The sequence below is a fragment of the Ranitomeya imitator genome, chromosome 4, assembly GCF_032444005.1.
Source record: "Ranitomeya imitator isolate aRanImi1 chromosome 4, aRanImi1.pri, whole genome shotgun sequence".
Lineage (NCBI taxonomy): Eukaryota > Metazoa > Chordata > Amphibia > Anura > Dendrobatidae > Ranitomeya > Ranitomeya imitator.
The window spans coordinates 453593564-453605567 of record NC_091285.1 but is presented as its reverse complement, the minus strand read 5'-3'; positions in this window follow the sequence as shown (position 1 = coordinate 453605567).

Here is a 12004-nt window from a genome sequence, read left to right as displayed (position 1 = left end):
GAACCCCTGTTGGCCAGGCTCCTTTTTCGTTTTGGCACTTTCAGACAAGGGAGGCGAGACTGTGAAGAAAACTGCAATTTTTGGGAGAGAGAGCAGCCGCCCTAATGATGGCAAAGCTGTCTATAGTGTCTGGGAGCTTTTGTCAAACTTTTGCTCGGCAGACCAATAATGGCCTCATTCAGACAGCTGTATTTTCAGGACGGCATACTGACCCTAGCATGACCTAATATCAAGTCTAGTAAGTTAAAGATTGCCACAGCTACATTGATACATCACCAGAACCGCCGTCAGTGCCTGGCTGCGGAAACAGCACTTCCATCAGCATATGACTACATCAGCATATGAGTTCAACACAAGACCCATCATCAGTACATGAATACAGCACCAGAGACACCATCAGCACATAAACACAGCACCAAGCTTAACACAGAGATCCATTGCAATGGCGCAAAGGTCAACAGCAAAATACGCTGCAACTATACTATCTGCTTGCTACAGGCTTCAAATAACACCACCACACCATAGGGACAACTACTTCTGCAAATCAGTTAGGCATGCAATTCTACACAGAAAGCACTATGAACAAAACGCGGAGTAAAAAGAAACAAGCTTCAGCATCGACCTACCTGGGATGAAACGAGTGCACGGGACCTCTAAAAAGCTGTGCTTGGCCCGTACGGGGATCGAACCCGCGACCTTGGCGTTATTAGCACCACGCTCTAACCAACTGAGCTAACCGGCCATGGGTGGGGCGTTTATCCCCTACGCAAAGAACTGGAAATAGGTATGAGCGCAAGTAATTCCGTTTTGGGGGGGGGATGGATTTATCACACAATGTAGAGAGTTCTGGTGGCAGTAAAGTGACAATCAAACAATAAAATATCAAAAGCCCCTGAATATGAATTTATTGCCAGCAGGATCAGCTTCTCGGAGCAAATTCAAGAATATAAGAGAGGCCTCCCCGTCGGGGAATCGAAACCCGGTCTCCCGCGTGACAGGCGGGGATACTTACCACTATACTAACGAGGATTGGCTGTGCCATCACCTCTGGCATCGCACTCCGAGAAAGTGCACACGCGGTATGTGAATGATCAGATGAACCCCTGTTGGCCAGGCTCCTTTTTCGTTTTGGCACTTTCAGACAAGGGAGGCGAGACTGTGAAGAAAACTGCAATTTTTGGGAGAGAGAGCAGCCGCCCTAATGATGGCAAAGCTGTCTATAGTGTCTGGGAGCTTTTGTCAAACTTTTGCTCGGCAGACCAATAATGGCCTCATTCAGACAGCTGTATTTTCAGGACGGCATACTGACCCTAGCATGACCTAATATCAAGTCTAGTAAGTTAAAGATTGCCACAGCTACATTGATACATCACCAGAACCGCCGTCAGTGCCTGGCTGCGGAAACAGCACTTCCATCAGCATATGACTACATCAGCATATGAGTTCAACACAAGACCCATCATCAGTACATGAATACAGCACCAGAGACACCATCAGCACATAAACACAGCACCAAGCTTAACACAGAGATCCATTGCAATGGCGCAAAGGTCAACAGCAAAATACGCTGCAACTATACTATCTGCTTGCTACAGGCTTCAAATAACACCACCACACCATAGGGACAACTACTTCTGCAAATCAGTTAGGCATGCAATTCTACACAGAAAGCACTATGAACAAAACGCGGAGTAAAAAGAAACAAGCTTCAGCATCGACCTACCTGGGATGAAACGAGTGCACGGGACCTCTAAAAAGCTGTGCTTGGCCCGTACGGGGATCGAACCCGCGACCTTGGCGTTATTAGCACCACGCTCTAACCAACTGAGCTAACCGGCCATGGGTGGGGCGTTTATCCCCTACGCAAAGAACTGGAAATAGGTATGAGCGCAAATAATTCCGTTTTGGGGGGGGATGGATTTATCACACAATGTAGAGACTTCTGGTGGCAGTAAAGTGACAATCAAACAATAAAATATCAAAAGCCCCTGAATATGAATTTATTGCCAGCAGGATCAGCTTCTCGGAGCAAATTCAAGAATATAAGAGAGGCCTCCCCGTCGGAGAATCGAACCCCGGTCTCCCGCGTGACAGGCGGGGATACTTACCACTATACTAACGAGGATTGGCTGTGCCGTCACCTCTGGCATCGCACTCCGAGAAAGTGCACACGCGGTATGTGAATGATCAGATGAACCCCTGTTGGCCAGGCTCCTTTTTCGTTTTGGCACTTTCAGACAAGGGAGGCGAGACTGTGAAGAAAACTGCAATTTTTGGGAGAGAGAGCAGCCGCCCTAATGATGGCAAAGCTGTCTATAGTGTCTGGGAGCTTTTGTCAAACTTTTGCTCGGCAGACCAATAATGGCCTCATTCAGACAGCTGTATTTTCAGGACGGCATACTGACCCTAGCATGACCTAATATCAAGTCTAGTAAGTTAAAGATTGCCACAGCTACATTGATACATCACCAGAACCGCCGTCAGTGCCTGGCTGCGGAAACAGCACTTCCATCAGCATATGACTACATCAGCATATGAGTTCAACACAAGACCCATCATCAGTACATGAATACAGCACCAGAGACACCATCAGCACATAAACACAGCACCAAGCTTAACACAGAGATCCATTGCAATGGCGCAAAGGTCAACAGCAAAATACGCTGCAACTATACTATCTGCTTGCTACAGGCTTCAAATAACACCACCACACCATAGGGACAACTACTTCTGCAAATCAGTTAGGCATGCAATTCTACACAGAAAGCACTATGAACAAAACGCGGAGTAAAAAGAAACAAGCTTCAGCATCGACCTACCTGGGATGAAACGAGTGCACGGGACCTCTAAAGAGCTGTGCTTGGCCCGTACGGGGATCGAACCCGCGACCTTGGCGTTATTAGCACCACGCTCTAACCAACTGAGCTAACCGGCCATGGGTGGGGCGTTCTTCCCCTACGCAAAGAACTGGAAATAGGTATGAGCGCAAATAATTCCGTTTTGGGGGGGGATGGATTTATCACACAATGTAGAGACTTCTGGTGGCAGTAAAGTGACAATCAAACAATAAAATATCAAAGCCCCTGAATATGAATTTATTGCCAGCAGGATCAGCTTCTCGGAGCAAATTCAAGAATATAAGAGAGGCCTCCCCGTCGGGGAATCGAACCCCGGTCTCCCGCGTGACAGGCGGGGATACTTACCACTATACTAACGAGGATTGGCTGTGCCGTCACCTCTGGCATCGCACTCCGAGAAAGTGCACACGCGGTATGTGAATGATCAGATGAACCCCTGTTGGCCAGGCTCCTTTTTCGTTTTGGCACTTTCAGACAAGGGAGGCGAGACTGTGAAGAAAACTGCAATTTTTGGGAGAGAGAGCAGCCGCCCTAATGATGGCAAAGCTGTCTATAGTGTCTGGGAGCTTTTGTCAAACTTTTGCTCGGCAGACCAATAATGGCCTCATTCAGACAGCTGTATTTTCAGGACGGCATACTGACCCTAGCATGACCTAATATCAAGTCTAGTAAGTTAAAGATTGCCACAGCTACATTGATACATCACCAGAACCGCCGTCAGTGCCTGGCTGCGGAAACAGCACTTCCATCAGCATATGACTACATCAGCATATGAGTTCAACACAAGACCCATCATCAGTACATGAATACAGCACCAGAGACACCATCAGCACATAAACACAGCACCAAGCTTAACACAGAGATCCATTGCAATGGCGCAAAGGTCAACAGCAAAATACGCTGCAACTATACTATCTGCTTGCTACAGGCTTCAAATAACACCACCACACCATAGGGACAACTACTTCTGCAAATCAGTTAGGCATGCAATTCTAAACAGAAAGCACTATGAACAAAACGCGGAGTAAAAAGAAACAAGCTTCAGCATCGACCTACCTGGGATGAAACGAGTGCACGGGACCTCTAAAAAGCTGTGCTTGGCCCGTACGGGGATCGAACCCGCGACCTTGGCGTTATTAGCACCACGCTCTAACCAACTGAGCTAACCGGCCATGGGTGGGGCGTTTATCCCCTACACAAAGAACTGGAAATAGGTATGAGCGCAAATAATTCCGTTTTGGGGGGGGATGGATTTATCACACAATGTAGAGACTTCTGGTGGCAGTAAAGTGACAATCAAACAATAAAATATCAAAAGCCCCTGAATATGAATTTATTGCCAGCAGGATCAGCTTCTCGGAGCAAATTCAAGAATATAAGAGATGCCCCCCCGTCGGAGAATCGAACCCCGGTCTCCCGCGTGACAGGCGGGGATACTTACCACTATACTAACGAGGATTGGCTGTGCCGTCACCTCTGGCATCGCACTCCGAGAAAGTGCACACGCGGTATGTGAATGATCAGATGAACCCCTGTTGGCCAGGCTCCTTTTTCGTTTTGGCACTTTCAGACAAGGGAGGCGAGACTGTGAAGAAAACTGCAATTTTTGGGAGAGAGAGCAGCCGCCCTAATGATGGCAAAGCTGTCTATAGTGTCTGGGAGCTTTTGTCAAACTTTTGCTCGGCAGACCAATAATGGCCTCATTCAGACAGCTGTATTTTCAGGACGGCATACTGACCCTAGCATGACCTAATATCAAGTCTAGTAAGTTAAAGATTGCCACAGCTACATTGATACATCACCAGAACCGCCGTCAGTGCCTGGCTGCGGAAACAGCACTTCCATCAGCATATGACTACATCAGCATATGAGTTCAACACAAGACCCATCATCAGTACATGAATACAGCACCAGAGACACCATCAGCACATAAACACAGCACCAAGCTTAACACAGAGATCCATTGCAATGGCGCAAAGGTCAACAGCAAAATACGCTGCAACTATACTATCTGCTTGCTACAGGCTTCAAATAACACCACCACACCATAGGGACAACTACTTCTGCAAATCAGTTAGGCATGCAATTCTACACAGAAAGCACTATGAACAAAACGCGGAGTAAAAAGAAACAAGCTTCAGCATCGACCTACCTGGGATGAAACGAGTGCACGGGACCTCTAAAAAGCTGTGCTTGGCCCGTACGGGGATCGAACCCGCGACCTTGGCGTTATTAGCACCACGCTCTAACCAACTGAGCTAACCGGCCATGGGTGGGGCGTTTATCCCCTACGCAAAGAACTGGAAATAGGTATGAGCGCAAGTAATTCCGTTTTGGGGGGGGGATGGATTTATCACACAATGTAGAGAGTTCTGGTGGCAGTAAAGTGACAATCAAACAATAAAATATCAAAAGCCCCTGAATATGAATTTATTGCCAGCAGGATCAGCTTCTCGGAGCAAATTCAAGAATATAAGAGAGGCCTCCCCGTCGGGGAATCGAAACCCGGTCTCCCGCGTGACAGGCGGGGATACTTACCACTATACTAACGAGGATTGGCTGTGCCATCACCTCTGGCATCGCACTCCGAGAAAGTGCACACGCGGTATGTGAATGATCAGATGAACCCCTGTTGGCCAGGCTCCTTTTTCGTTTTGGCACTTTCAGACAAGGGAGGCGAGACTGTGAAGAAAACTGCAATTTTTGGGAGAGAGAGCAGCCGCCCTAATGATGGCAAAGCTGTCTATAGTGTCTGGGAGCTTTTGTCAAACTTTTGCTCGGCAGACCAATAATGGCCTCATTCAGACAGCTGTATTTTCAGGACGGCATACTGACCCTAGCATGACCTAATATCAAGTCTAGTAAGTTAAAGATTGCCACAGCTACATTGATACATCACCAGAACCGCCGTCAGTGCCTGGCTGCGGAAACAGCACTTCCATCAGCATATGACTACATCAGCATATGAGTTCAACACAAGACCCATCATCAGTACATGAATACAGCACCAGAGACACCATCAGCACATAAACACAGCACCAAGCTTAACACAGAGATCCATTGCAATGGCGCAAAGGTCAACAGCAAAATACGCTGCAACTATACTATCTGCTTGCTACAGGCTTCAAATAACACCACCACACCATAGGGACAACTACTTCTGCAAATCAGTTAGGCATGCAATTCTACACAGAAAGCACTATGAACAAAACGCGGAGTAAAAAGAAACAAGCTTCAGCATCGACCTACCTGGGATGAAACGAGTGCATGGGACCTCTAAAAAGCTGTGCTTGGCCCGTACGGGGATCGAACCCGCGACCTTGGCGTTATTAGCACCACGCTCTAACCAACTGAGCTAACCGGCCATGGGTGGGGCGTTTATCCCCTACGCAAAGAACTGGAAATAGGTATGAGCGCAAATAATTCCGTTTTGGGGGGGGATGGATTTATCACACAATGTAGAGACTTCTGGTGGCAGTAAAGTGACAATCAAACAATAAAATATCAAAAGCCCCTGAATATGAATTTATTGCCAGCAGGATCAGCTTCTCGGAGCAAATTCAAGAATATAAGAGAGGCCTCCCCGTCGGGGAATCGAACCCCGGTCTCCCGCGTGACAGGCGGGGATACTTACCACTATACTAACGAGGATTGGCTGTGCCGTCACCTCTGGCATCGCACTCCGAGAAAGTGCACACGCGGTATGTGAATGATCAGATGAACCCCTGTTGGCCAGGCTCCTTTTTCGTTTTGGCACTTTCAGACAAGGGAGGCGAGACTGTGAAGAAAACTGCAATTTTTGGGAGAGAGAGCAGCCGCCCTAATGATGGCAAAGCTGTCTATAGTGTCTGGGAGCTTTTGTCAAACTTTTGCTCGGCAGACCAATAATGGCCTCATTCAGACAGCTGTATTTTCAGGACGGCATACTGACCCTAGCATGACCTAATATCAAGTCTAGTAAGTTAAAGATTGCCACAGCTACATTGATACATCACCAGAACCGCCGTCAGTGCCTGGCTGCGGAAACAGCACTTCCATCAGCATATGACTACATCAGCATATGAGTTCAACACAAGACCCATCATCAGTACATGAATACAGCACCAGAGACACCATCAGCACATAAACACAGCACCAAGCTTAACACAGAGATCCATTGCAATGGCGCAAAGGTCAACAGCAAAATACGCTGCAACTATACTATCTGCTTGCTACAGGCTTCAAATAACACCACCACACCATAGGGACAACTACTTCTGCAAATCAGTTAGGCATGCAATTCTACACAGAAAGCACTATGAACAAAACGCGGAGTAAAAAGAAACAAGCTTCAGCATCGACCTACCTGGGATGAAACGAGTGCACGGGACCTCTAAAAAGCTGTGCTTGGCCCGTACGGGGATCGAACCCGCGACCTTGGCGTTATTAGCACCACGCTCTAACCAACTGAGCTAACCGGCCATGGGTGGGGCGTTTATCCCCTACGCAAAGAACTGGAAATAGGTATGAGCGCAAATAATTCCGTTTTGGGGGGGGATGGATTTATCACACAATGTAGAGACTTCTGGTGGCAGTAAAGTGACAATCAAACAATAAAATATCAAAAGCCCCTGAATATGAATTTATTGCCAGCAGGATCAGCTTCTCGGAGCAAATTCAAGAATATAAGAGAGGCCTCCCCGTCGGGGAATCGAACCCCGGTCTCCCGCGTGACAGGCGGGGATACTTACCACTATACTAACGAGGATTGGCTGTGCCGTCACCTCTGGCATCGCACTCCGAGAAAGTGTGAATGATCAGATGAACCCCTGTTGGCCAGGCTCCTTTTTCGTTTTGGCACTTTCAGACAAGGGAGGCGAGACTGTGAAGAAAACTGCAATTTTTGGGAGAGAGCAGCCGCCCTAATGATGGCAAAGCTGTCTATAGTGTCTGGGAGCTTTTGTCAAACTTTTGCTCGGCAGACCAATAATGGCCTCATTCAGACAGCTGTATTTTCAGGACGGCATACTGACCCTAGCATGACCTAATATCAAGTCTAGTAAGTTAAAGATTGCCACAGCTACATTGATACATCACCAGAACCGCCGTCAGTGCCTGGCTGCGGAAACAGCACTTCCATCAGCATATGACTACATCAGCATATGAGTTCAACACAAGACCCATCATCAGTACATGAATACAGCACCAGAGACACCATCAGCACATAAACACAGCACCAAGCTTAACACAGAGATCCATTGCAATGGCGCAAAGGTCAACAGCAAAATACGCTGCAACTATACTATCTGCTTGCTACAGGCTTCAAATAACACCACCACACCATAGGGACAACTACTTCTGCAAATCAGTTAGGCATGCAATTCTACACAGAAAGCACTATGAACAAAACGCGGAGTAAAAAGAAACAAGCTTCAGCATCGACCTACCTGGGATGAAACGAGTGCACGGGACCTCTAAAAAGCTGTGCTTGGCCCGTACGGGGATCGAACCCGCGACCTTGGCGTTATTAGCACCACGCTCTAACCAACTGAGCTAACCGGCCATGGGTGGGGCGTTTATCCCCTACGCAAAGAACTGGAAATAGGTATGAGCGCAAATAATTCCGTTTTTGGGGGGGATGGATTTATCACACAATGTAGAGACTTCTGGTGGCAGTAAAGTGACAATCAAACAATAAAATATCAAAAGCCCCTGAATATGAATTTATTGCCAGCAGGATCAGCTTCTCGGAGCAAATTCAAGAATATAAGAGAGGCCTCCCCGTCGGGGAATCGAACCCCGGTCTCCCGCGTGACAGGCGGGGATACTTACCACTATACTAACGAGGATTGGCTGTGCCGTCACCTCTGGCATCGCACTCCGAGAAAGTGTGAATGATCAGATGAACCCCTGTTGGCCAGGCTCCTTTTTCGTTTTGGCACTTTCAGACAAGGGAGGCGAGACTGTGAAGAAAACTGCAATTTTTGGGAGAGAGAGCAGCCGCCCTAATGATGGCAAAGCTGTCTATAGTGTCTGGGAGCTTTTGTCAAACTTTTGCTCGGCAGACCAATAATGGCCTCATTCAGACAGCTGTATTTTCAGGACGGCAAACTGACCCTAGCATGACCTAATATCAAGTCTAGTAAGTTAAAGATTGCCACAGCTACATTGATACATCACCAGAACCGCCGTCAGTGCCTGGCTGCGGAAACAGCACTTCCATCAGCATATGACTACATCAGCATATGAGTTCAACACAAGACCCATCATCAGTACATGAATACAGCACCAGAGACACCATCAGCACATAAACACAGCACCAAGCTTAACACAGAGATCCATTGCAATGGCGCAAAGGTCAACAGCAAAATACGCTGCAACTATACTATCTGCTTGCTACAGGCTTCAAATAACACCACCACACCATAGGGACAACTACTTCTGCAAATCAGTTAGGCATGCAATTCTACACAGAAAGCACTATGAACAAAACGCGGAGTAAAAAGAAACAAGCTTCAGCATCGACCTACCTGGGATGAAACGAGTGCACGGGACCTCTAAAAAGCTGTGCTTGGCCCGTACGGGGATCGAACCCGCGACCTTGGCGTTATTAGCACCACGCTCTAACCAACTGAGCTAACCGGCCATGGGTGGGGCGTTTATCCCCTACGCAAAGAACTGGAAATAGGTATGAGCGCAAATAATTCCGTTTTGGGGGGGGATGGATTTATCACACAATGTAGAGACTTCTGGTGGCAGTAAAGTGACAATCAAATATCAAAAGCCCCTGAATATGAATTTATTGCCAGCAGGATCAGCTTCTCGGAGCAAATTCAAGAATATAAGAGAGGCCTCCCCGTCGGGGAATCGAACCCCGGTCTCCCGCGTGACAGGCGGGGATACTTACCACTATACTAACGAGGATTGGCTGTGCCGTCACCTCTGGCATCGCACTCCGAGAAAGTGCACACGCGGTATGTGAATGATCAGATGAACCCCTGTTGGCCAGGCTCCTTTTTCGTTTTGGCACTTTCAGACAAGGGAGGCGAGACTGTGAAGAAAACTGCAATTTTTGGGAGAGAGAGCAGCCGCCCTAATGATGGCAAAGCTGTCTATAGTGTCTGGGAGCTTTTGTCAAACTTTTGCTCGGCAGACCAATAATGGCCTCATTCAGACAGCTGTATTTTCAGGACGGCATACTGACCCTAGCATGACCTAATATCAAGTCTAGTAAGTTAAAGATTGCCACAGCTACATTGATACATCACCAGAACCGCCGTCAGTGCCTGGCTGCGGAAACAGCACTTCCATCAGCATATGACTACATCAGCATATGAGTTCAACACAAGACCCATCATCAGTACATGAATACAGCACCAGAGACACCATCAGCACATAAACACAGCACCAAGCTTAACACAGAGATCCATTGCAATGGCGCAAAGGTCAACAGCAAAATACGCTGCAACTATACTATCTGCTTGCTACAGGCTTCAAATAACACCACCACACCATAGGGACAACTACTTCTGCAAATCAGTTAGGCATGCAATTCTACACAGAAAGCACTATGAACAAAACGCGGAGTAAAAAGAAACAAGCTTCAGCATCGACCTACCTGGGATGAAACGAGTGCACGGGACCTCTAAAAAGCTGTGCTTGGCCCGTACGGGGATCGAACCCGCGACCTTGGCGTTATTAGCACCACGCTCTAACCAACTGAGCTAACCGGCCATGGGTGGGGCGTTTATCCCCTACGCAAAGAACTGGAAATAGGTATGAGCGCAAATAATTCCGTTTTGGGGGGGGATGGATTTATCACACAATGTAGAGACTTCTGGTGGCAGTAAAGTGACAATCAAACAATAAAATATCAAAATCCCCTGAATATGAATTTATTGCCAGCAGGATCAGCTTCTCGGAGCAAATTCAAGAATATAAGAAATGGCCTCCCCGTCGGGGAATCGAACCCCGGTCTCCCGCGTGACAGGCGGGGATACTTACCACTATACTAACGAGGATTGGCTGTGCCGTCACCTCTGGCATCGCACTCCGAGAAAGTGCACACGTGGTATGTGAATGATCAGATGAACCCCTGTTGGCCAGGCTCCTTTTTCGTTTTGGCACTTTCAGACAAGGGAGGCGAGACTGTGAAGAAAACTGCAATTTTTGGGAGAGAGAGCAGCCGCCCTAATGATGGCAAAGCTGTCTATAGTGTCTGGGAGCTTTTGTCAAACTTTTGCTCGGCAGACCAATAATGGCCTCATTCAGACAGCTGTATTTTCAGGACGGCATACTGACCCTAGCATGACCTAATATCAAGTCTAGTAAGTTAAAGATTGCCACAGCTACATTGATACATCACCAGAACCGCCGTCAGTGCCTGGCTGCGGAAACAGCACTTCCATCAGCATATGACTACATCAGCATATGAGTTCAACACAAGACCCATCATCAGTACATGAATACAGCACCAGAGACACCATCAGCACATAAACACAGCACCAAGCTTAACACAGAGATCCATTGCAATGGCGCAAAGGTCAACAGCAAAATACGCTGCAACTATACTATCTGCTTGCTACAGGCTTCAAATAACACCACCACACCATAGGGACAACTACTTCTGCAAATCAGTTAGGCATGCAATTCTACACAGAAAGCACTATGAACAAAACGCGGAGTAAAAAGAAACAAGCTTCAGCATCGACCTACCTGGGATGAAACGAGTGCACGGGACCTCTAAAAAGCTGTGCTTGGCCCGTACGGGGATCGAACCCGCGACCTTGGCGTTATTAGCACCACGCTCTAACCAACTGAGCTAACCGGCCATGGGTGGGGCGTTTATCCCCTTACGCAAAGAACTGGAAATAGGTATGAGCGCAAATAATTCCGTTTTGGGGGGGGATGGATTTATCACACAATGTAGAGACTTCTGGTGGCAGTAAAGTGACAATCAAACAATAAAATATCAAAAGCCCCTGAATATGAATTTATTGCCAGCAGGATCAGCTTCTCGGAGCAAATTCAAGAATATAAGAGAGGCCTCCCCGTCGGGGAATCGAACCCCGGTCTCCCGCGTGACAGGCGGGGATACTTACCACTATACTAACGAGGATTGGCTGTGCCGTCACCTCTGGCATCGCACTCCGAGAAAGTGCACACGC